At 43.2% G+C, this 26,093-nt stretch overlaps 1 protein-coding gene across 15 annotated transcripts in view; it reads right to left on the bottom strand.

Moving 5' to 3' along the window:
• Positions 1-26,093, bottom strand: part of FBRSL1 (fibrosin like 1) — a 507,802-nt gene that overhangs the window by 449,715 nt on the left and 31,994 nt on the right. The gene's annotated exons all lie outside the window — the stretch shown is intronic.

Raw genomic sequence — 26,093 nt, 5'->3', positions numbered from 1 at the left:
TCCATTATTTGACTTCAAAGGGAAAAAATACATTAAAAAAAATCAAAACGAAAATAATTTTCTTTCCACAGCTAAAGCACTACAGAATCCATTTTATCTTTACACATCCACATCCTCTTTACAATGCTTTCTGAATGCTGGGCATGAAATCCTATTAATTTATAGGTACTATTAAAGGCATCTGAATTTAATATTCAAATGGCGAAGCCTTTTTTCCCCCCCTTTTTTGTACCTTAGCAGAAAGCAAAAGCCCCTCTCGTTAAACATGCCTAGTGAAAAACACAGTTAAGCAAGGCCATCTAGCACTTGCCAGGATATTTAAACATCTACGACAATGTTCCTTGAACCCTAAAAACTGACACCATCTCTGCCTTAACCACCTCCTTTCTTGTGCCATGCAGTTGATTATCCTCTGTTCCATGGAAGCCAAGACAACATCCCAGAACCTCCTCCAAGCTTCCTAACCAAGGGGTCCAGGTTCCCACATCACTCTGTGGCTCAGCTGCTCCATACCATGGATCAGCCCTTCCTCCCTCCCAGGAAAAGCTGAATCTCCCCTTCCCAACTGAGCACCATGGCTGAATTCCCCTTGACCCACGGATCCTGAATTCCTGTATTATCCAGTGACTGCGTAATTCTTTAGGGAAGATAGATGGGAGAAGGAATCCATAAATCTTTCATTTTTTCTCAGGAAAATGAAAGAACGCTGCAGGCAAACTTTCCACTGATGTTTGAGTTGCTTCATTGAAAGCAACTGTGTGTTTTCTTCAGACAGTTGTTTTGCATGATTCATTGTGAGGCCACTAAAACAACTGTACTCTTGAATTTTAAGATTATTTGTGCTACCACACATAGCCATTCCCCCTCTTCTCTCTCCTCAGCACCAACAGCCCTTTCTCTTACTTGTCTCTCAATGAGATGAAAGAAAACAAGGCACAGGAGACAAAGCACCCACACTGTCCCATCCATGAATCAGCCTGGCAGGATATAATTCTCACAAGGCAGGGAAGGGGGGAGAATTCAGCTGTTGGCAAATTTTCAGCAGCCAATATTCCTTAGAAACATATAGATTTGATTAAAAACGTTTGTTTTCTGTCCAAATCTGGTAGGAGAAAATGAATGGTGCTCTTTGTTAGCCATCAATCTTCTCCACTTGTCCACGTGCCAGATGGCACCGCACTTCATAGGAGGAGAAACAATAAGCAAAGAGTCAGTTGTGCAGTAAGTTTGCTTATAATAATTTCATCTCAAACAAGCAAAAGGAGAATAAGGATGGAAAGATGTAAAGAAGAATATTAACTCAGCGTTCATTCACTTTATTTCTTTTTTCATAAACAAACCCCCACTCTTGGCAATGCTAATTATTAACATCTCTGAAATTTTTATTCCCCCCAATGGATTTTGCATTTTTAAGAGAGTTTCAAATGGAGCGTGACCAACTTGTTATTAAACAGCAAAATGGAAATATTTGTAACCTGCAAGGGGAGCCTGACTCCTTTGGCACGGACAAATGCCCCTTCCCCAGCCCCAAGAACTTCCCCACTGCACAACTGAGACAGAAAGAGGGTGGGAGAGGAGCCGTGGGCAAGGGCAGGAGCCAGAAACCCACCCCAGCTCCACCACTTCCCTCAAAACCAAATCGAATTACAGGTTTGGCTTGTAGAGACATCTGTTAAAAACAAACAACCAGCATCTTTCACTTTCTAAGAGAGAACTTAACATGTAAGTCACCGAGACGCCGAGGAGGAACCCCACGGTGCCATTTCACAGAGTCACACTTCAGAGCAGAGCTGCGCCTCGAGATTCGATACCGCTCAACAGCATCTGCTGGTATTGTGCCAATAGCATATGCTGGGAGCAGATATGGATTCCAATGCCAGCAACAATATATATTTTAAACCCAGCTACAGAACAACAGAGCAAGGGGAGCAGAGCAGCAAGGCCTCTTGAGTGCGAAGCAGAGCCTGCATGAACTCCCACAGCCAAATTCGAACCCAAAATTTAGCTGCGGGTCCATGATTAATGGGGAAGCAGCGCCATGGAACAGCTGCATGACAGACCCCAGGAGGTCAGAGGGAGTGGGAACTGAACGGGTCTGCCTGAGCACAGGCTGCAGGGCAGCGGGAAGTTCCCTGGCTCTCACCACCAGGATGCACAACTGGCTGCCCCCGCTGTTTAGAGAGTTACAGAGCCCCATTCCCATGGCTGCTCCTTCTAGACCTGCTCCAAAACACCACCAAGGGGATGGCAAAGGCAGTCAGCACACTGAGCTGGGGCTCAGGAACAGCTCAAGACTCACTGACCCAGCTCTCGAGTGTGCAGAGAAGCATTCCGGTTTTGCTCTTTAGGTACCACAAAGATGACACATGCTGAACCAGGGGCTCTCACGTGTTTGCAAAGTGTTGGACGTACACTCTCTCTCTCTGAGGATCTCATTCAGTCACGCATATATTAAAGAAAAAAAAATTAAAACAAGGCCTTGAAAACTTTGGCCCTGTCATCCCTGGCAGATGAAATAATCCTAGGGGAAACATTATTGCCTCAGCTCTAACAGATCGGATTTAGACAGCCGGGATTCATTCTTTTGGCTCTGCTGTTGACCTACTGCTTGAGCCTATTCATCTCCCCTCTGTACTTCTGTTTGCTCATCTGCAAAATGAGCAAGATACTAATCTCCTGTTCAAAGCATTTTAAAACTGTGGATGGAATAGCTAAGTGCTGCTGGTGTGAAGAATCACATCACTTGCAACCTTTTTTCCAGCTGTTAAGTAGTTAATTGCTCAATCTGAAGTGATCAGATGGTTTCCTTCTCTAACCAGTCCTTTCTATCAAACTGAGATCTTGACATATCGCTGAAAACATCTTGCGGAATTAATGGTCTAATTTCTCTACCAAATGTATTCATTCCTCATCTGACAGTTTCGTGAGGCGCAAAGCCAGGCAGGGAAAGAAGGTCTGAAAAAAAAAGTAGCAGTAATAGCACACACACCGCCCAAAAAAACCCCAAACAAACCCACAGAAACCAACTCATCTGGACACGAAAATGTCAAGAGAAATTACAGCTGCCTAATACGTTACAGATAACAGCAATAGCCCCATGGTTACTCCATTATCCAGCACCAAACAATTTCATGCTCTGCAACTACATCATGGGGAAAAAAAAGTCACAGCGAGTCTTGGCAACATCTTAAGTGGAACAAAGTGAAAACCAGCCCGAGCTACAACACGGGAGCTGTTCCCGTTCAAAGTAACTTAATCTTCTAATACGACTGTGTACTTTAAATGCACAGGAGGAAGGAGCTTTGAGGCATTATCTGCTGCAGGCAGAGGATCCGGGGTAAGCAATACTGGCTGCTGCTGCTCAGCTCAGTGCTGAGCACAGGGCCCGGTCAGGGCTGGCAACAGCCAGAGAAAGTAAACTATATACTAAGGGTCAGCATTTTGTGCTCTTATATAGGTTAAAATAAATTGTTCTGATTGGTACGGACCTCAGTTTTAGGGATGCAAACTTTGAGCCAGCTACGAGGCTCGCTGCACAGCCACGGTGTGCAGGTGCACTCAGCAAAAACACACAGAGACAGCACTGCTGGGTTTAAATGTCTTTTAAATGAAAAAGGCAGAACAGATGCAAGTGACAGAGGGAGTTTTTTCTACTCTTGTTGAAAACCTTGGTAAGGGAGGCACAAGAAGATTAACCTGTGAAACATCAGAGCTGAGAAGTGTATTCAAGTCCCAATCTCACGCATGTAACCAACCTCTCTCTAGTCTATTGAGTCTGAAACTGAGCACTGCTCAACACAGATCGTGAGAGAGATTTAGTTTCCCAAGATACCACCTCATTTGCTATCCTCACACCAACAAAGCAGCAGCATCTCAGGCTTTCACACTAGTTGCTAGCATTCCTACAAAGGAGAAACATTTTTTCTTTTTTATACTAATTTAGTTTTAATAAGCTCAGTTCCCACTTCAGTTTCTCTGCAAGGTACAAAGTTATCACAGGAGGCCTGGTAAATTATGCACCTTTAAGGATAAGGTGAACTTCAGACTTTAAAAAAATTAAAAAAATCTTAAACCAAGATAAAGCATTTTGCAGAGCAGAACTGCTGAAGACATTTAGTGCTACAGTGGGACCCCTGCCTCCTCCTGGAGCGTGAAAAGGGAAGTATCAAAGAGTGACAAACAGAGAAGAAAGGGAGTGTGCCTATCAGGCTGTCAATCTGCCAATAAATCCCAGCGCTCTGCTAATGCCTTCAGTTCCCCGACAAGTCTCACACTGTTTAAAGACACTGTGATGTGCACTCTGAAGAATTCAAGGAGGTGGAAGCACAGCCCAAAGCCTTTATGCTTAACTGTTGAGGAAGAAAAGGGAAGAGAAGAAAACCCTCAGCTATGAGGGTTTAAGAGACTGCAGTGCTGAAGTGCACCTGCAGCCTCTCCCATTTATCACCTGCATCTATAATTTATAGATTTGCACTTCATGCTGATGCCCAGCCTGACGTGGGAATCTCTGTGCATGGCACGGGCTGAAGGAGTGAGAGAATCACACCTGCCTGCCCAATATTCACCAGCTGGTGAAAAAAGAAATGGTGAAAAAAGACACGGTGAAAAAAAGCCACCACTGCACCACAAATTAAAAATTCAGGTTTATTTTTTTTTCTTGAGTAGAACAAAATGCATCAGATCCCAAACACTGAGCCCTGGGGGTGAAACTCTGCCTCATCCAGCTGACAGAGCTTGAAGCTGGCTTCAAAAGCAGCACAGCTCATCAGAGCAGATTTCCACCAAACCCACACCGCAGCATTCCTGCTGTTCATCTTTATCACCACAACCGGCTCACAGTGCCCAGCGAGGTCAAGACCTCGCTGCCTTTTTTTTGTTCCACAAGACTTTTCATACTCCTTCCTAAGACTTAGCAGCCTGCTCCACGGTGAGCCGGGCACCTGGCTCTGCAGGGGTGGATTAATAATCACAATAACATATTTGTAAGGCTGTCTGAATGAGCTGTGTATGCCCAAACTCCAGCCCCTTGCATTTTCCATTTTAAATTTCAAAAATATTTCAGTTCAGTCTTTCACAACATATTTTAAGTACAGCACATGCTGTATTTCTTTAGTTCCTTATCTTTACTTTTAAGAACCTTCAGAAATATTTCTGATTGTTAATTAATTTTTCTTTTTTATTGGTTTTTAAGTTGTAGTTATTTTTAGGTAGTATTTATTTTATTTTTATTTAATTTTAAATTTTGGTTGGTTTTTTTTTTAATTTATTAACATTTTTTAAAGCTGGTCATTGGCAGCCACCACGTACAACTCAGGCTGTTTAAAACATGGACCATGCTGTGGTTTCTGCCCACTGCAGTCAGCACTGCTGGAATGTTCTCCAAGCACAACCCAAGTTTTCCCGTGGAAAGTCTCCAGAGCAAGAAAAGCCAGGCAGCAATCAAACATCATTACAGCCAGACCCTTTGATAGTTGTATGCTGTATCAAAGCCAAAGAACAATTCATTTAAAAATACTCACCATGAGCTATTTTTAAATTAAATTTTACATGTATAAAGCCAGAGTGAGAAATTGAGATTTCTGTTTTACGAGGTGCTTTTTAAATCGTGGAAGCTGGAGAGGGGTGGGGAGAAGAAATTTCTCCATTTTGATAAGGATACAATTGTAACTGCCAGCAATGCATTGCATTTGTCTGATGAGTCTCAGAGCAACCCTTAACCACCCTGCCCTTCCTGACATTGATGGATTGCTTAATTCCAGGAAGTAAAATATAATTATGGAGACAGATGAACAGAGACCCAAGAAACAGCATAAAAAGGTATTGCATAGCCATAAAAAGCAATATTTCATATATAACATTATTAAAACTAAGGAACTGTTATCTAAGAAAGTGTTATCTGCATAAAGACTCTCTGCCTATTTAAACTCAAAAGGAATAGATGGAATTTTGTTCCATGTATGGTCTACCCAGAATTTATTTATACAGTTGTTTTAGAGCAGTATTTTAAGATGCCTGTATCATTATGCAGACACACTGTATGAACTTCAAAAATGTAATACATAGCAAAGCTGTCAGAATTTCTCTCTTCCCCCCCTAGCCAACCTCAGAACACCTTCTGCATTACCTCTCTGAATAGGTGATCAGGCTCTAATTCCATGAGGGCAGACGATGTCTTGGGAAAGCAGGAAATGCCAGGGGAGTACATCTCAGGCTACAGACACTTCCCAAAGGTAATTCCTGAACTGATTTCTAAGTGATGGCACACATTCCTTGGCAAGGCAGAGCACAAATATTTCCTGCATGCATGAACTGCTGGGAGCCACCACCAGTCTGCTGCTGCTCACTGTGACCTATTCAGTTTGCCAACCTTTCATCCCAGACTGTGAGCACTTTAAAACAGACAGTATTTGTTGCTCTTTTCCATTCCTTAACACAATAGGACTAATCCTTGTTCAACATTTAAGGGTGCTTCCAACAGGAATAATCTCCTCCTCAAAGCACAGCTGATTTTTTACCCTAGCACTGGAGTTGTTCACTGTGAGTAGAAAAAAAAAATTCCATTTCTTACTAAAGAATTGGTCTATAAAGCTGAATTACAAAGCGCATTTTGCTGTCTACATTTTTAATAGCCTTTAATAACTTACAGAGTAAGAAGCCTCCTGAAGAAGGAAAAAACTTTAAATAAAAAGACCCAAGCAGCAAAGCAAGCAACATGTACATTTATCTTACGTACACAGCCTCCCCCTTCAAATCGCTTAAGAAAAATAGCTTCTAGACAGATGGTGTTTTCCCTGTCTTGACTCCAGTTCAAACCTCCTTTTTGGAGAGACCAAGTTTTCCACTGAACTGCACATTATACACCAACAAAGAATAAATAGGCTAAATATAGCTTGCAGCCAAATCGCTGCAGTCTTGCAACGCAGCATATTCCAGAGTCCTCTGAGGACAGCCAGCATGCTGGCAATGCAGCCTGCACTATGTTTAGGTCCTCCTCTTTATAAATCATTACCTCCACATCAGTCAGTGCCATCCCCTGCAGAGCCCTCTTGAAGCACGCTGCTCTCAAAAGCAGAAGCACCGGGATATGGAGCCATCCCTCCGTAAGCTGCTGCCTCCTTTGTTATGTCCTCCCCATCAGCAGTGACTCAAATTCATTATCCCACCACTGCTCTTCAGTGAGCTGCACAGAGTGGCTGCTAGGGCTCTACACCATCAGGGGATGCCCATCCTCTTCTGAGCACACAGCCCATTGATGGTGTGAAGAGCTGAAGGTGGGGAATGCAGCTGCTGCTGATCTCACCTCTCAAAGCACCTGAGAAGTGACAGCTGAGGCTGTCGGATACCAAGGATCAGCACTGCTGCTAAGAACTGAAGAAAAATCCCAAAACAACTACTGTGCACACTCAGAAACATTGTTCAGGGAAATGCTGAGTGTCCATGCACCTTTTGTGATGCTCCCAAGAGGTGTGCATTTCTTTTCCCTTAGGAAGCACTGCTGAATTTGTGGTTTTCCAACCTCGGCTGTCTCTTCAGTGTGTGGCAGCTTGTCTAAAGCACAGGTCACATTACACCATGCAAAGCACAGCACTCCTGCTCCACAAACAGCAAACTATGACATTCAGAGGTTTGGCCCCCTCCTGGACCCCTCTGGACCAAGGGTCATTGTTGTTTGCTGTTCATTTTTTTTTTTGGGAAGCAGTTTGTTACCTGACCCACGGGGAGCCACCTGACCCCAGGTGAGCTGCTGCCTGTCTACACATTTATTTATTTAGGTTTTATTTCGGCAGGCGAGCTCCCTGTCACAGTGGCAACACAGGAAACACTTATTGTTTTACATGTTTACAAACAGCCCCTTCAGATCTCCCTTCCCTCTCTGTCCCCTGAGGCAATATGTATTGTAATAAATTCATAATTCACATTAGGATGATTTAAACAGCTTTGGAGTGGCATGTTTTAGTGCCTTGATTCAATTGTCTGCCTCTCACACTGACAGCCCCGCTCGCTGCAGCTCCCGAATGCTCCCGCCCGCAAACGGGGATAAACACGCAGGGAGAGTCACACCTTCCAGGAGAGGAATTGGGAACAACCTCACACAAGCCTTCACCGAGGAGATGGGATGAACACTGCTGTCTTGCCCGGGGCACATCTGGGCTACAAAGCTTTCTGTTTGGGGCTGCTTTTGGGCAGGGACATCAAGGAGTAGCTTCTCACCACATTTATTGTAAATTCCTACCATCCAGGCAAAAAATCCTAGCAGGTACATTACCACCAAGCCTCCTTCAGGCCATACACCATCTTGCAAGATGTTTGTAAAGGAAGGAAGGCTGGGTTGCCACAAGGGAGAAGGAGATAAAACTCTATGTCAGAGGGAAATGCCCAGGAGTCCGTCTCTTTGTTTAAGGATCTTGAGCAATGAAAATCCACTGACAAAACACCAGCACTTCTGCTGGTGTTGCAACACAAGGAAATTGTCCTACAATGTGACAGCAAAAGTTGGCTTTTAAATATTGTAACTACTGCCTCAAAAGGTAAACAATACATAGTGGATCTTGGATAACTGCTTAGTGTTTTCACCTTGTACCAACCCCAAAATACTTTCTAAGTGCTCACCAGCTGTTAGTCACTGCCTGCTTTCCCTACAGATACAAGAATATGCAAATGAACAACAAAAGAATAAAAATCAATGTCACAGCTTGCTTTGATGTTTTTAAAACTGCAGAACTTAGTACACATCCTTTCTATATTCATGTTGCAACTTTTGTGAACCATGCTGGTGAAAGTATCAAAGCATCAGCAATTACAGTTATGACAAGAAAACCATTATAAAAGGGTCACACTGTGATTAAAGCATATTTTTCTATTACAATCTGGATATCTTTTTGTTGTTGTTTTTAATTAGGTGCATTCTAGTAAAGATTTAAAAAGTTTTGTTTTCTTTTCCTAGCACTCAACACAGAAGATGCTGAAAAGATTTGTTCCATATGGCTGGACTCAATCTTGAAAGTCTTTTTCCACGTAAACCATGTTATGATACTATGATACCTGCTTGAAGACAACATCACCTATGAGGATCCCTGCTACTTGGGGCTAGAAGTGCTTTTTTTCCTATTATTAGTCAAAGTAATCCACTGCACTTTCATAATCCCAGAGGAACACAAGGGACTGTCCCACCCTGAACCCAGCCACAGGTACTGTTTGACTAACAGAGGTCCATGTGGCAGCAGCTCATCCTGAAGCCCTGGAATTCCCAGCCCCGGCTTTTCTACCACCTGCACATGTTTCAGGAGGCCTATTCTTACCTTCATTCACTCTTTTTTGTCCTAGCTGCAATCTCACAGCCAAGTGGAGATACTGCCTAGTGGTATTTGCTATCTTTCCCATATCTCTCCTATCCCAGAGGATTAACCATCTCTGATCAATTATCACCAGCATCTTCTGCTGTTTTTGCCTGGATCATAATTCCTCTGTGTGTTTCAGCACAGCGTCTGGTGCTATTATGTTTTACCCTACGTCTGTTACACTTCTGCTCTACTTCAGATTAAAATGTAATTTTAAACAGCAATAGCAACAAAATTACTTATTGTACTGCAATCAGCCAACTACACAAAGATAAAACTAATCATTTAATAAGTCATCCTAGGGATTTTTTTTCCATCTGTAGCAAAGGGCAGTAAGACATGAGATCACCAATTAATCAGGCTCTAAGACATCTTCATCTTTGCCCCTCTTCTTTCAACCATGGAAGTGATGTTTTCCACTGTCTCACAAATTGCTTAATACATTTATTCTAAATCCAGCTGTCTTCAGAATAATTTCAATTACAGAATTCCTCTTTTCTCCGTTACGACCCTTATGGAGTTGAAACACATCGTACTTGAAAACACCAAGATGTGACACCTTTGGATTCACGAATGCTGAATAAAACACGGCCTCAACTTTTTTCCTCTCCCTGGTTCTAGAGTTGAGCCTGGTAAACACAAGGGACTGCTCTGCCAGGGAAGCAATGCACCTGCAGTGACAATAACTCAGCTCCAGCCCTCATCCTCAACATCCCTCCAAGCACTGCAGGCCCTTACACTTCCTTCAACAAGCGAACATTTAGGAATATATAGAAGCCAGTATTGAGTATCTCAGGCCACAGCACTTTCAAAGCCTTGAAGTCTGGTGAAAAACAAACAAAAACAGTCTTTAGAACAGTGACAAACTTTTCATCCCTGTATCTCAGAAAATATAAGAGCTTAGACAGGGTAGATACTGTATTTTAGCACAATCCTCCAAACCTCACAGCAGGCTGTCAAACCATGTTAGTACAGACATGTCTCATAACTCATTTGGGATGCACTCCTCAAAAATTCAAACCTCAGAACATATGCACCCATTGAGATAGGGCATAAAATAAAATTTAAAAAAAAAAAATCGACAGAAAAGTCAACAACAGTTTATAAAGAAGGATTATGGATGCAAAGAGATTTGCATCTGATATATAACCAAATCCTAGTGATCTGGATTAAAGCAGGAAAGCCTCCTTTAGATACCCAGAAAGTCAGGGGGGAAAAAAGGAACAATTAAAAATTCTACAGGGGCATAATTTGGTCCCTAATGTAAAGCACAGTTTCATTATTCTAGAATGAAATTCAGTGGACATAATGCCTCCCACAGCTTGAAAAAAGGTGCCTGGAAATGCCAGGAAATGAGAATCGGTTTATGCAAAGAAAATTAAGAAGATTATATGAGGTCGGGGAAAAAGGATAGGCCGCACAGCCCTTTCTCCTTCCACCTTCTGGCATCTTTCATTCCCAGAAAACCAAGCCACAGCAGTGCAGAGGGTGGGGAGGAAATGGCCATAAATCATTCACACTGGAGCACTCCCCCACGAATTTCAGCTTTTCTCAAAAGCTTCATTTTCACCAATTTCTCCACCAGTAACTCAGTTCTGGTCAAAGGCACAAGGTGCCCAGCAGAAGGAGGGCCAGGATCCACCACCCTCCATGCCCTTGGCTGGCAGCAGTGCCCAACCTGAGCTGAGCTCTGCTAAGGAAACACGACGGCACTCACCACCATCAGCTCCCACAGCAAAGGGATGTTTTAATTAACACGGTGTCACGCAATAGAGAAAAAGCATATTTCGACCCGGATTAGCATATGCTTCACTTAACAATAATCACCGCATTCACAAAGAGCCTGACAGCTAAAGTGTACACTGAGCCGGCTCTAAACAAGTTTCTGACATCAGCAAAAAAGGTATGAATGAAGGAAAATGCTGTCTTTAGCTGACTTTAGTGACTTTTAAAATCATGTTGCTGTTCCCACATCCTATGAAGAAGAGCTCTCCTATCCAACTTTTGTGGTGCAGACCACGACAAACCCTGACTTCCCTTTAACAAACTGTATATGCTCTGTGACAACTGGGGCTTTTTGTTTCCTAAGCAGAATAAAACTAGTTCCATCTGCACTTTAATGAGGAAAAGACTGCAGAGCTGGTATCCAAGGATGTCGATGGTGACTTTTTAAAGACACAAGGTCCTTCAAGCTCCTGCAACCTCTCCAGTGCCTGAAGAGGGGTGAGCTGTACAGGGCAGCTGAAGCAAACCTGAGCAGCCTGAGTTCCAAATGCTCCCCTCTGCTTGACCTAGTACTTCGTTACCAAACGATTCACGAGCACACACTGAAGTTACAGTAAGGAAATACACTTATTTTCTGCTTGGCCAAATAGTGAATGAGAGAAGACTTAGAAGTTATTTGATAATAGCAGCAAGCAGTGCAGTTCTTAATCACTGACGGCAAAAGGTAGCTAAGTAAGCATCTCAAACCAGGAAATTCCCAATTCCTTGCAAAAGAAGGAAAAAGAAAAAAAAAGAATCAATCACAAGCTGTCATGATATCCCATTGTTCAGCACTGTTAGCATTAGGAAACAGTCACAGGGGATTAAGGCAGCAGAGGACGTGTAGTAGTTCCTGACTGCTAAGCAAATGCAGGCTGCCTGGTAACACATGGCACAGGGCTGTGATTAATCATTACGATGCGACACAAGGCGAACCACGGCCAGATAATGTCAGGAGCTGAACTGTGCCCTGCCTCTGATGACAAGTTGCTTATCCTAACACGCTCCACATTTGTATGACTAAGAAAGCATCCCCAGCTTGCTCAGTGCCTCTGACCCACGGCCAAAGACTGGAGGATGCAGCCAGGGTGAGGGGGCAGGTAAAACACTCAGGGTTCAATCCTTGCAGGTCTAAATGCATCTTTAATAGGACCCGGTGTGAAGTATTTCTCCAGGAAACCACTGAAAACCATTGCCTTTCACACCCACTAAAGGGGCTCCTCTGGATTTACAGCAACAGTATTTTCTAGATAGACTGCAATCGGTGGCAGCCTGTGGTGAAAGCAAAGCTGTATTTTTTACTTGCACTTTATATCAGGAAGGAACCTAAGCTTCAGAACTTCCAGGAACCAACATCCACTTCCACAAAATACCTTGGAAACAAACTCTCCCTGATATTCACTGAAACTAAAATTCAAGTGAAAACCATCAGGTGGTTTGATCTATTCCCAGAATTGATTTGTTTTGTTTGGGTTTTAAACAGATGGAACAAGAAAAATTCAAAAGCTCTGTACCATCAGCAAGAGAAGGAGGGAAAACCTACTGCATCCTTCATTGTGCCCACTGCCATGGGCCATTAGTGAAGTTCTACTCTGCATTAAACAGTATTTCATGTGAACAATTATTTATTAAGGGTATGGACAATAGCATTGATTGTTACAAGTTTGATTGATTAAACAGACAAATTGGCACAGTTTCTCCCTCCCTGCCTGCCATATGTTTCTTCTTAAACATCTGGCAAAGCCTTTGTTTTTCCTTGAGTAACCTAGCAGGTGTTGAACCAAATCCTTAATGCTTCAGTTTTCCCATTGGAAGCAGATGGGTGGAGGAGACACAAGACTATTGCATTTCCAACATCTCTCTTTCCTTCTCCTCTGTGGTGGCCTCACTAATAGCCTGAGGTTAAAAATAGAGAGAATTTCAGATTCATCATTAAAGTGATCTTTTGATGTGGAGAAGACTCTCTACATTGAGACAAGGAAGTCAGACCTCGCTCCATTGATGCAGTTTTCCCCTGTTCCTTTTCACAGCACAAAGGATACAAAAAAAAAAGAGAGACTTTGTATCAGCCCTTCACATTGCTGTCATTAAAAACGTTTAACGTTCTGCCTCCCATCTGAAAGGGGTTATTTGTACCTTGTTCTTGGGCCACTGCAAGCCACAGTCTCCTCTCCTCTGCTGCTGGAAGTCACTGAGTGCCACAGTCAAGCTCATGCTTGAAGTCCTACATTGGGCACTGCACCAAATTTGTAATTCAGGCTGAAAGCACAGAAACACAGGTGCCTAACACTGAGAGGGCACTCTTTATTTTGAAAAAATGCAGCACCACTTTAGCTAATTAGGTCTTATCTGTTTAAAGCTACAGGATAGTTTGATAACAATTAGGAAGGACTCCCAACAGGCTGCTAGGATCAAAGGCCCTTTCTGCTACGACGTTTAACAAGGAAATTAACACTTTTGCCAAGTAATTTGCACATGCTGCCAAAGTTGTTTTAACTTGCTGTAATATTTTAGTTTTAAATATGTACCTGCAGAGATGCTGCTTTAATTCAAGTGTTCTGTGTGCCAGCTACAGTCTCCCTACCACACCACCAGCTCCCATTTACTGCCGGAAGGGAGCTTTCACCAACAGGATAACTGAAGTGCTTGCTTCTAGTCACTTTAAGAGATAAAAAAAGAAACAAAAAAAGAGTTTGGAGGCAAAAATTCCCTCACCATTTTTTAATTCATGGAAACTAAATATTTCCAAAAGACTACCTGTGGGATCCCAACCCTTAATGCCACAAAAATTAATGAGAACTGTGATGCCAAGATGCCACGCATGCTTGAAAAATCCCAAGTGGACTCTTCTGATGGGTTTTTAATATTTGAGACTGGGGAGCAGTCACGGCTCCAGAGAGCTGTAATGAAGAATGGCTGAGGGACAGTGAATATAATGAGGGAAAACACAAACTGAACAGCTGTATTTCATAAAGAAACAATAAAACCATGCATAGTAGTTTTTCTTTTTTAATTCAGTGTAATGCTTAAAGAGACATTCTGATACCCAGTAAATTATGCTCACATGTCCTCTGCTGATTACTCTTTAATAAGATCAAGCTTCCAGCAAAGCACAGTACTTGTCTCCTGGTTCCCTGGGATGCAGGGCAGGGCTAAGCACCAGCACTCCCAGTTGGGCTCTGGTGTTCCTTTATTTAAATCCATCCTGCTGTACCCTGAACCATACACATGCCACAGCCCCTGCCCTTTGTGCTGCTAAACAAACTGCAGGATCGATCCCTGAAGGAGGCCTTTCCCCAGCTGCTGCTGGGCAGAGATAGTTCATTCATTCAGCATTACTCAGCTCAGGTTAGCAGCCAAGAAGCCAGAGTTTATTGAGTGCACCAACTCCAAGCCAAAATTACATTTATTTCTTATAGTAAATCAAGAGCAGACCAAACTAAGGGAGACAACAGGACTGTGGCTAAAGCCAAACAGTGAAATTTGGAGGACTGGGGACAGCCTGACACTGCTTTGCTTCAATTTCCTTCCATAAGGAGGGCAGTGATGGCTTTCATTGGGCAGTGATGGCCAATGCTGAACACAACAGTGGCCTCCAGCCTTCACCACCACCTCATCCATGGCTACAGCATCACCCACCCAGCCTCTGCACAGAGACCACGCTGCCTAGACACGAAAGTTTCAGCTACCCATTGATCCTAACTAGACACTGGTCCTATTTCATTGAAACATTCCATCAGTGACCCTGTGGCACCAACAGCCCTGAGCCGGCAGCTCGGGAGAGCAGGAATGCAACTTCTGCAGCACATCAATTTAAAGAGGGAAGATGAAGTGCCATCCTTGGATCTGGAGGCAAAGGGAAAACTGTTTTTAAATCTGTAACCACTAAATACAGACTCTCACCATGCAAACGTACCACTTTCACAGACTAGACACTGGCAAAAAGCACTTTATTTTTACTAGCACTTCTTTTGTTCTCTTTAGTAACTCAGCCACATCAGTTAGTGACCCACTGCAGCACTGAGCAAAAATACCCAGGTCACAGCAAGACACCTGTGAGTCAGTGAGAGACTCCCTGTGTCAGAGCCCCGAGCATGCTGGTTGGAGCTGCAGAGGTACAACCAGCACAGAACCACATCCTGCCCTGCAGCAAACCCCACAGCCCTGCCACAGCCCCGGCCCCTGCTGCCAGCAACCAGCTCTCAAAGCCACCTCCGACCCTTCAAAGAAATCTCCAAGTTTTCTACCACTTTTAATTAGAGCTCATAAAGTGCACCAGGTTCTCAAGTCTTTAATCACATAAGCTTTGTGAGTTTATTAGCATGACAGCAGACAGCATCAGACAGCATGAGAAAGGGAATTAAGAGTATTTGCAATCCTTTTGCTACTTCTGTTCAAATGTTGATTGTCACATGCCGAGAGACTCACAGGGCTCAGCATTACCACGTTACAGGAACCACTGTTCTCTCAAACTGAAGGCTAAAGGCTTCAATCAAAATCAGAGAGCGAGGTGCTATAAAAAGGTTGGGGGAAAAAAAATAGCTTCTGACAAGTTCTAAGCAGACCCGGCCAGCAAAGAATAAGGAGACATCAGTAGCTGTCACGTACTTCTCACTTGACCTCAGGCAAATTGTTTAGATTTTACAGATAGGAAATTGAGGCAAAAAGTAACTGATAATACCAACTGCAGCCAGAGCTCCCAAGCTCCAAGCCTTAGCCAATACACTCCATTTCTAGAAATGAAAAATAACATTTCAGTCAAGTAGATATTCGTATTTTTTGATATGAAAGTATCTACTGATTAGTCAGGGTAACTCCTGAAGTGCAAACTAGTGTTTTATTAGAAGAATCTTCTCCCTGAAGTTTAATAATTAAACTGGACACACTAACCAAAAGTAGTATCTTACTTCAGAAGCGATATTTAATATTGCACATGAAGTGCAGGTAGCTTCCCCAGTCTTAACTACAGCAGCATCTCTGACAAAACCAGTGCACATCAATCTGCTGTTATACAGGAAAAGCTGCATTCTAGATTTGGCTCAATACACACATGAGGAGACAGAGACTCAAATCACCAGAAACCTCACTCTTCAGATGGTTTGTTGGATTTCTGAGACCAAAGAGCTTTTTCTGGCTCATACATGTAGTAAGCAAAGTATAGCCAGGAAATTACTCACTTTTGAGAACAGGTCTTTTTTAACCCAAGCCAGAAAAGGTCTGGAACCTTATTTCAGATGACAAGCAATTAAAAACCAAACCAACCCTTCCCCAGCAGTTGCAAGAAGTGAACCCCAGAGCACAGTAACTGGAGCCAGTTTTGCAAGATACTTTCTGAAAGATGGAAATTTGGCTATGTTCCCAACCTAAATTTTCCCCCAAGTGCTCACATGATAACTGCAGGGACAGCGAGACAGGTGCCCCCACCTTTACAGAAAAAGGTCATCTCTGTCCCCTTGTACATAGACACTTAATTTAGTAAATTCACTCTGCTACAGTTTTCTCTCACTTCCCTCAGACAGTTTCCAACAGTTGCTGTGTTACAGAAAATATCTCCTGTAACCCTTCAAAATTAGAGGATGTTGTGCAGGTGTTAATTAATGTCATGGATGACCAACATAGGTCCAGATAACACCACCACAGGGCAGACAAACAGGTCACCTACTGCAGTGGTCACAGGCTCTCCAGAACAAAGATTAGAGTCAGAGTAGGACGAAGGTTGTCCAAAGTTAGTTTGATTGACAATCTCCTTAAAAACCCTAGCTTAATACCAATGTTGAAAATAGCTTGGATTAACACAGCAGAACTGTTCTATCAGGTACTCATGGTACCAAAACAGTCACCAGGAACATTAGCTGAGAGTAAGAAGATAAACTTCTGGGAAATAAATCAAATTCAGAAGGCTCGTTTTCATTTCTAACAAAAATAATTCACAGGGTAAGGAACACTCAGGTGCAGCCAAGTCTCCCTGACTTCCCGAGCCTACTGGTGGGGATTGAGGAATCAGATTCAGCAGCAGGATCTAGCAGCGCAAGATTTTGAACCTCACCTTCCACTGACTGGGAAAGGGGAAAGCCACACAGAAAACAGACTTTAAGAACAAAAAGGCAGCAGGGGATTCTTCTCCCCCTGCTGAGCACCTCTGCTTTCCTGGCTAACCAGAGCCACGAGAATCCCAAACAGCTCAAACTCTTCCCTGCTACACTCCCACACCATTTTAGACAAGTGCCCTGTTACTGCTCCAAGAAATACAAGAAAGTTTTGTGAGTATGAGAGCAGTGGCAGGCAACGCAGTAAAGTGAAAAACTGTTGTTGTGAGCCCTGGTGGACCCCTCAGCCTTCCCACTTGTGCCAGAAAAAGTAAGAGTTTAGACAAGCAGGCTTGGTGTGGCCATTAATCACGAACACCAGCAGAGCAGGTTCCACACCAGAGGGAGGACCAGCGAGGCAGAGGGGGAATTGCACTTGGAAAGAAAGGGACTGCCCAGACCACAAAAGGTAAGTAAGAAGGTACAAGGCAACAGGACTAATTGAAATACAAGCGTCAAATGAAAAAGAAAGCTTGAAATGCGAAGCCCAACAGAAAGTATAAAAGCACATTCTGAGGGGCAGGACCACAGAGTTGTGCTTAAGGACTGCACACCTTGTTTTCTGCTCGAGACAGAAACTCACAACGCATCCCCACATTTGACCTGTGCAGTATTACTTTAAAACCGCTCCCACCAGTTAATTCTACAGCCAAAATCTCACCAGCCAGTTCTAATCCTTTTAAATGGTGGGGGATTTCTGCTGATCTTCTGTATCTAGGGATCAAACCAGCAATGCAGAAACAGGAGGGGAAAAAATTGAGTTTAGTTTGATTTAGCACTGGGATGTTTTGTATTGAGCAATGAAATAAATGTGACATAGCTTTAAAATAAAATCCATAATGTTCTTCACTGCAAGCAATTTGGGAAGCCTCCTCTAAGCATTAATAAGAGCAAAAGGATCTTATTTTCTAGACCTTTCCCTTTATGGTTTCCCAGCTCAGGCTTACATGTACTTAGGAAATCCCTGATAGACACTTGGATAAAAGGTCTCATTTTCACAGTTTTCCACCTAGAAATGGTGTTAGAACATAAACAAACCCATTCTGCGTCTACTTACAGTTCTGAACACCTCAGAAAGGGAAGCTCTGGTATAAAGAACACGATGCTGCCTGCCCAGGGCTGAGGCAGGTTGCAAAGGGGCAGGTTCCAGCACTGGAAATGGGAGTTTCATTGTGGACATTTTAGCTCCAGATGCAGTAAAAACAACCCCAAGGCTCTCCCCTTAAAACACTTTCAGATCTGTCAGTAACTTCTAGAGTGACTAGGTTTTCTTTTTTTCACAGATCTCCTGTGCACTGAAATGTCAAAATTGAAAATAATTGAGACCACATGAAATAAGTAGGATTTAATAACAACTGTCAAGAGAACAAAATTAATAGTCTTCCATTTCCACATTTCTATCACAAAAACTTTAATTTCTGGAAGAGCAAAGCCCTCTCTGGTGTATTCGATCTGCTTCATTAGTTGCCAGTTTGGAATCGATGCGATCAGCCCATGGCAGGTTCTGTTATTTAAAGATGTGAATCAACACAGCAGCTGATGGTCCTCAGATGGCTACAAGAACTCCAAGATCCCAGGCACAGGAAAACACACATTAAACTGCAACTCGACACACTTGTCTCGTGGGACATTTGGGTATCGCTCGTGACGCAAGCTCAGCTGCAGCTGGACTTTGCCCACTGACGGTTCAAAAGCCGACTGCCAAGTCACTCGTGAGGTTTATTGACACTGCAAACTGGACTGAAGTCTGATTTAGAAACACTGCTCAGCAAGTTTGGGGATACACTTTTAAGCAATTACACAAACAACCCCATAGACTCAATCTAAAATTCAGCTCCACAGTCCAAACAAGTTTGGTTTTTTTTAAATGATACAGTTCCAAGACTATGAGGACTTTGATGCAATTCAGCTGTGGGGGACAGCATGCCAACAAAGCACATCTGTCACTAATAAAAATAACAAAATGGAGCCTGGGTAAGGCCTATCTGTACTACTGCATCAACTTCCACTCATTCCTACCAAGTTGGACTATTAATAGCACCATCAATGCAGCAATAAACTACATACTTTTAATAGCTGTAGTAGAAAGTTTACCAAACAAGCAACGAGCTGTGCAAGGGCAGCTAATACACCAGAGCAGCAGACAGAAGCCTTAGACAACACACGTATTGCTGTGCTACTCACTCCTGTGTGTTTCTTGCAATTAACACAGCTTCATTCATCACCAAAATCATCCTCATGATGATTTGGGAAGCTTCCTCTCCCCATTTCAGGGAAGAGCACAGGTATGAAGACGGCAAAAAGTGGACCAAGGCATGGGAGGGGACAGTGATGGGCTGAGTGAAATCAAAGCTCTGAGCCATGGAGTTGTCAGGGGGCTGCAGCAGCTAAAAATCACACCTCTGAGATCTGGCAGAAATAGAAACATGGAGGATGTTCTTCAAAAGCAGCAAACTTTCATGGACTTTACTGTGGTTAGAGTCAAAAGAGCTTGACATGTCTAACCTTTGGGAAAAACAGGCCACATTCCTCCCCTGCTCTCCCCTCTAACCCCAGCTGTGGGAATTGGGAGAGACACAAGGGAAGCAGGCATGTGCCTTCGCAGGAGGAGGTTGGGAATGGTACAGTGCAACATGAAGTCTTTCCCTTCACTCAGCTCACACTGCACAGACTGTCACACATAACTTAACACCACCTGAATTTGAAATCAATTTCTCATCCGCAGCTCTCCTCTGACATTTCAAATTCCTATTTTTTCATCTTGTGAAAAAGGCCAGTAATTGCACAAGGGAAACTCCTCAGCTGTGGGCATGGCAGGGAAATCAATTAAAAAGTTCTAGTTTCATTTAGGGGGAAAGGGTCATTCTGCTTTAACCACCTTAACACAGGAGTGAATGCAGAAACCAAAGTAAACCCAGCAGGACAGACCACTGCCATTAGGAAGTGCTGACAGCACAATGCAGCTGCTGCCATCCAAAGCACTTGTAACTGAAATCTCTTTTCTTGTAAAGAGGTTTGGTAGCACACAAATCAACAAAACATCACTTTCTGCATCCATAAGAAATTTTTTTTGCATCTCTCAGCCAAGTTCCCCCATCAGACTGATTCATATACACTAAACCTAAACAGACTGAGAATCATGCCTGGCAATTTCAGTTCCTTCCCAGTTTCTATCCCTTATGATATTCTTACTTCACTAGAAATACCATGTCTCTCAGGCATGCTTCTACCAATTTAGCTTCTTCCCCATAAACTGCAAGCAAAGAAGCACATTCACCCCCACCTGAATACAGAAATATGCTGCAAGAGTTGGTGGTAGTGGGGTTTTGTTTGGTTTCTGTGCACACACATGTAGCCAGGCCATAAACAAGAGAGGGTTCGAACCTCTGCGAAGCCTTTCACATGGCTTTAGAAACTACACACTGAGGACCTGAAGCACAGCCCCTGCAGTCTGGGATTAATCATCTTTCATTCCTTTTTCTCCATCACCTTTGCTGTGCAGACCCTTGGGGCACAGCTCTTGGGGCGCTTGAGTAAAACAGGACCCGGTTGAGCAGGATTTAGCACAGCACTAACCTCACTGGGATCTCCCACAGCAACTAAATACTCCAGTATTTATTTATCCACTTAAATGTACATTTTGAGCCAGCATCTGCTTTAAGAGATATACACATATGTAAGTCAGCAGCAGGAAATTGGGTCTTCTGGGAGATCATTATCTCTTGGCACTGGCAGAGAGAGGATCCCTTTGAGAAAAGCACCAGATCCTACAGCATTATGCCAAGCACTGATGATGCTGGGGATGCACCTAGGAGAGGTGCCTGGTTCCACCTGCACAGCTGTGACGAGGAGTAAGTGATGCCTGCTGCCCCCAATCACATGTAAACACCTCCTCCTCCCCAGGCTCCAAACCCAGGACTCATCTGTGAGGAAACAGCTCCCTTCTCTCCCACTGCTTTGGATACAAGAACTGACTCATCTTGTAGGGGGTTTTGCCCCCCCTTTTCCTCATTCCAATGCAGATATGAAAAATAATAGTCTTCGTTTCGATATTTAATCATATGCTTCATTTAATAATGAGTCCAAGAATAATTTAATCCTGGCTATCAACATAAAATAAGATACTGTTCTTTTCGCTTGATTATGTACTAAAATAAAATCCCCTCTGCTCTCTGACTTCTCACAGGCCAGAGTTTTGCTTGTTCTAACTTATAATATAAACACAAATTACGTTACAGATTTGATTACACACACAACACCTTGACCTGCATTTGGAAAGGGGCACAGGATGCTCCTCCCAGCAATTTCACCTGCCTAATTACAAATGCTGCCATCTCCCTTGAATGAACAAACTCTCTTACGAAACTGAGAGAGAGCTGACATTTCATGGCACATCGCCTCGTGCCTCAGTGAAGAAAAACATATCACGTGCCATGGATTTCTGGAAGCATCACCACTCCCTTATGGTACGTGATCTCTTGCCAGGAATAAATAGGACAGAGTCCAGCACTGGAATCACATAACATTTGGCTTGCACATAATTCTTCTGTTATTGTGTGTTATTATACCAAATGCACCGTTCAGGTACTGGCCACTCTGGAAAAATCTCATTAGCTAGGAAAAGCCTGGACTTCAGTACGAGGTGATTAATAATCTGGAATGTCTTGCTTAGATACCCAGTGAAAACTTGAAAAGAGTCCAAATGTCTGGAGAGGGCAAGTGCTTTTGCATATTACCTTTATGTGATTTAAATGATCCCCCAAAACGTGCTCCTTCGAGGACAAATGGTGCCTGTTCTCTATACAGTTCTTAATGCTTTAGGAATGATCTCAAATCATTTTGAGCATCTATAAAGCACAATAATGAAAATGTTGTCATTTTGCATTAAATATTTTAATAAAAAAATTACTTCTATCTTGGCAATATTCATGCACTTAAACTCTCTGCTTTGTTTTTCTCTAAAGACCTTTCACTTCAGCTCCTCCATCTTTTTCCATCTAAAACATTTCTGTTCAATATTACATGTGTGCACTCCCACTCTTAAATCCTCCTTCCTCCTCTATTTCTCACCGTGCATACTTCCTTTGGAAACATTAAGTAGGATTTATCACTTATTTCTGAAAAAAGAAAGCGTTTAAAATTTGAATACAAGTCCTTCAGAGATAAAGCATCCCAGGTTAAATTTAATGATGTCCAGGGGAATACTATGCAAGTGATGAGCTGCCTGCTAATATGTCGATGCTTTAGGGAAGAAAAATATCAATTAAATTTCATAGCATGCAACTACATACTGACCTTGAAAGCTATCTGTAACTCAGTTTAAACTTGAAAATTCAAAGTCTAAGCCAGAACTTCTGCCCTAATTGGTTTTAAGATCAATGAAGAACAGCACAGCTCTGTAGAGACTACGGAAATACTAAGAGAATCAATCTGGAGAAAAGAAGAATTCCCCCAAATCCTATTAAGTATTTAACCATGACATTTGTGTGTGCATCTGCTCTCCCCCCGCCCCCACCCCATCTTGGGTTTTGGCCATTGCTTCAAGAGATATTGATGGTTCTTTTCTCTCTCAGCCTTCTGATAATGCTAAAAAAACCCAACAGTCATGATAGCCCACATCTGGCAGTTCCACAGCAGTGTCACCCCAGTGCCTGAGTGAAGATTTCTGTGAGTGAGCAGTTGTTTATTACTGAGAGAACGACAATCCAGCAGCACAGACAGCAAGGGCCACACAGAAAGAAATCTGCTATTATCAACCACTCCACCACTCAAAGGAAACCCAAAAGGGAAATCTCTCACCTGCAACCAGATTTTATTTTAAAGCCTCTCCCACAGCAATGCCCTTTTCTAAGCAAGCTGCAATTCAGACTGTGCCATGTATTCCACTGCAATTCTAATGGCAGGGAGTTGTTTGGGGGGTTTTCAATTATTATTTTTATCTGCACTGATCTAGCTTCTTAGTCTGAGATTTCATCATCAGGAAGAAATAAGAGCAGAATATACACCTGTCTTTCCTACTACAGAGTTCAAGCCAAGAAAAAAAACCTTATATACTTATTCAGAATAAATATACTTAATTTCATCAAACATGTGTAAGCTGCATATCCAAGCCACCAAGCAGAAACAGGGAAAGGAAGTCCTACTTTGTATTTACTGAACACATCCAGAAAAGCCCAGCTCCTTCCAGCTACAGTCCAGCTTGCTTTCTATAGAAGTTTCCAGACCACAGGCAGCAACAGCAGGACATAATGCACGTGTTGCTGTTAGAGGACAGCCAAGCATATCTTCTCACTGAAATTCTTCTGGACTTTGGATCAGTAACAAAATATTTTGAAATTCCCCCAACATTCCTTGGAAGTTGCATTAAAATTTGTGATGCCTGAGCTGATGAAAAGGCACAATGTTGAAACAGCACAACTCCTTCCTCCTCGGCTAACAGCACTTATTCTGGGCAAGGTGAGGTGGGATCCTTTTCTTCCAGACTTAATGTGGTAACTCTTTTCAGGTGAGAAGCTCATTTACATGATGACTAGCAGCTGGTCAGAACACCAGGTCAAGTGAGCAGATGTTTAGAGCCATTAACGTTATCAGTTAACCCTTGTAAGGCTGGGTTTCTACCCCTTGCAGCAAGTGGAACATAAAACCCTGCACAATTAAAGAGTTGTCCAAGTCAGCTCTGAAACCCAGACCAACTGATTTTGAAGTTAAAAAACATGAGAAAATAAAAGGGTTCTTCTGATCAGGGCCTACAGACCCATTTATCTGAGACGCTGCACGCCAGCTCAGCCTGTAGTTCAACAAACCTCTACCAGCTTCACCAGCACCAGACTGTGGCAAATTCTGCAGCAGCCTGAGGCACCTGGGGCATCCACATCCCATCAGACCCACAGCTACATACACATAAATACACGCACAGCTCCTTCCTCTGCTTTGAAACATCCTGCAGAAGCCAAAGCATGAACTCTTCCTGCAGAACAGCCTGGGCTCTGTGTAACATATGAGGTTGCTTCATCATGAAATTTGCTCTCAGACTTCTTAAAGTCTGAGTAATTATTTGAAGAGCAAAAGACAAATCAGACAGCTCCTAGCATCGTGTTAAGGATCCCAGGAGCAACAGAGCAGCTCTTTATTCATGGAGCGTGAGCACCAGGGCTCAGCTCAGAGGGAAGCCTGTGAGCAGACAGAGCAGGAACCCATTAGACTGAAAAGAAATGCCAGAAATCCACTTCAGAGGTTCAGGCAGATCCTCCTGGAGCACTACTCCAGTCCAGCCCTGGCTCCTGCAGCCTTCAGATGGCTGTATCTTCCTAAGGTCTCTGTGTAATGGGATAAAATGAGGTGCTGAGGTTCAATGACACAGACCGAAGGGAATTAAGGTCTGCCACGTCCCTGCTTAGAGGGGATAGAGATAAGCCTGCAGAGAACTCTTACCTAGAGCAATGCCAATAGGCAAAGCTACCACACAGCTTTTGGACTGTTGTAGCACTTTGGGAACGAGAATTATTTCATATGAGCAGGACTGCCTGGTGAGGACACACAGCAGGGCTCTCCTGCTGAGTCACACTCTGCTCCCGGGGTATTTTCCCTGCATTGCTCAGGCTGGGACCATGGAACAGCAGGAACAGACTTATTGTCATATAGGTGTTGCTTCCAAACGTCCCTGGTGGCAGCACATGGAGTCCAGCTTTGCTGACCCTCCAAGGTGAGGCTGCAACAGCTCCTATCTGGGGCTGACACCAGCTGTAAACCAAGAGGGGAAGTGGAAAACATGGAGAGGAGGGCAATGCTCAGCACCAACAAGCCCAGGATAAGCTACGTTTGCGGCAAAAATTTTTGCAATATAGTATCTGATCACCTAGGGCTTACACTTCAGGGTTGTTTCCACTGCCTCTGGCTCCAGGGAAGTAATGTGGCTTTGCTCCACCACATGGGCCATTAGCCTCGATGCAAAGTTCATTCCCTCATGCCCCAAAACTGGTATCAGGAGGGAATTTCACACCCTCCCAAGGCTCCATCAAATTGAGCATCAAAAACAAAAGCCTCCCTGCAGCAGGAATCCAGCAAATTACACCGAGTTTTTTTTACACAGCTAGTTCTGTCTGGGATCAAACACTGGCATCTCAAAGGGGACATTTGTTTGGAGACTACTTAAGCCTTTGGAAGGACTTTGGTCCAGGATATCTGGGCTGTCCTCAGCCTTAAAAGGTTGCTGGTACCAGCCTCAGGTATTTTTTCTGGACTCTACACAGCCCAGGAGGGGACAGACCCGGACCCAGCTCCTCAGAAGCACCTAAGTACCACTTTCACCTCAGCAATAAAACCATTTAAAGGCTGGGTGCTTCTAAAACACACATTCAAGTTTCAACCCCCTTCCCTAATTTCCCCAATCACATTATCAGTTTGACCACAACAGGAAAAGAAGAAATACGAAAACAAAAACCCCTTTGAGCACTTCATAACTGGGTGGGGGTTTAGTATCACTAAAGCCTCTCACTGGTTTTCAATACAGCTTTATTTTAAGAAAGCATCTATTATATGAAGCTTGGGCTTTGGCAGGCAGAGCAGAAGCCTGGCCAGTGCAGAGAAGGAGGACAATACTCAAAGTGCACTATTATTGTGTCACTTTTTCATATTTCTTAATATCAACTTAGTGAAAAAGTTTACTGCTTACTGGAAGTTACTTAGCATATGACTTCTGCATTATTCTGCAGCCATGATACAGCCTCTCCTTTTCTATCCTCCTACACAGACTTAGAAGAAACATTTTCTAGCAGTTCATCTGAGCCAGCTATTTAGTTTTCGCTTGGCAATATTTTCAACTAGAGGCAGGTCCAGCCTCCAGGAAAACAAGTTATGCAGCAAGAGGGTGGGACACTATCAGAGAACACATAATAAAGTAAATACT

This window comes from Corvus cornix, chromosome 15 (genome assembly GCF_000738735.6).
Source record: "Corvus cornix cornix isolate S_Up_H32 chromosome 15, ASM73873v5, whole genome shotgun sequence".
Classification (NCBI taxonomy): Eukaryota; Metazoa; Chordata; class Aves; order Passeriformes; family Corvidae; genus Corvus; species Corvus cornix.
This window is presented reverse-complemented; position numbering and strand designations above follow the sequence as displayed.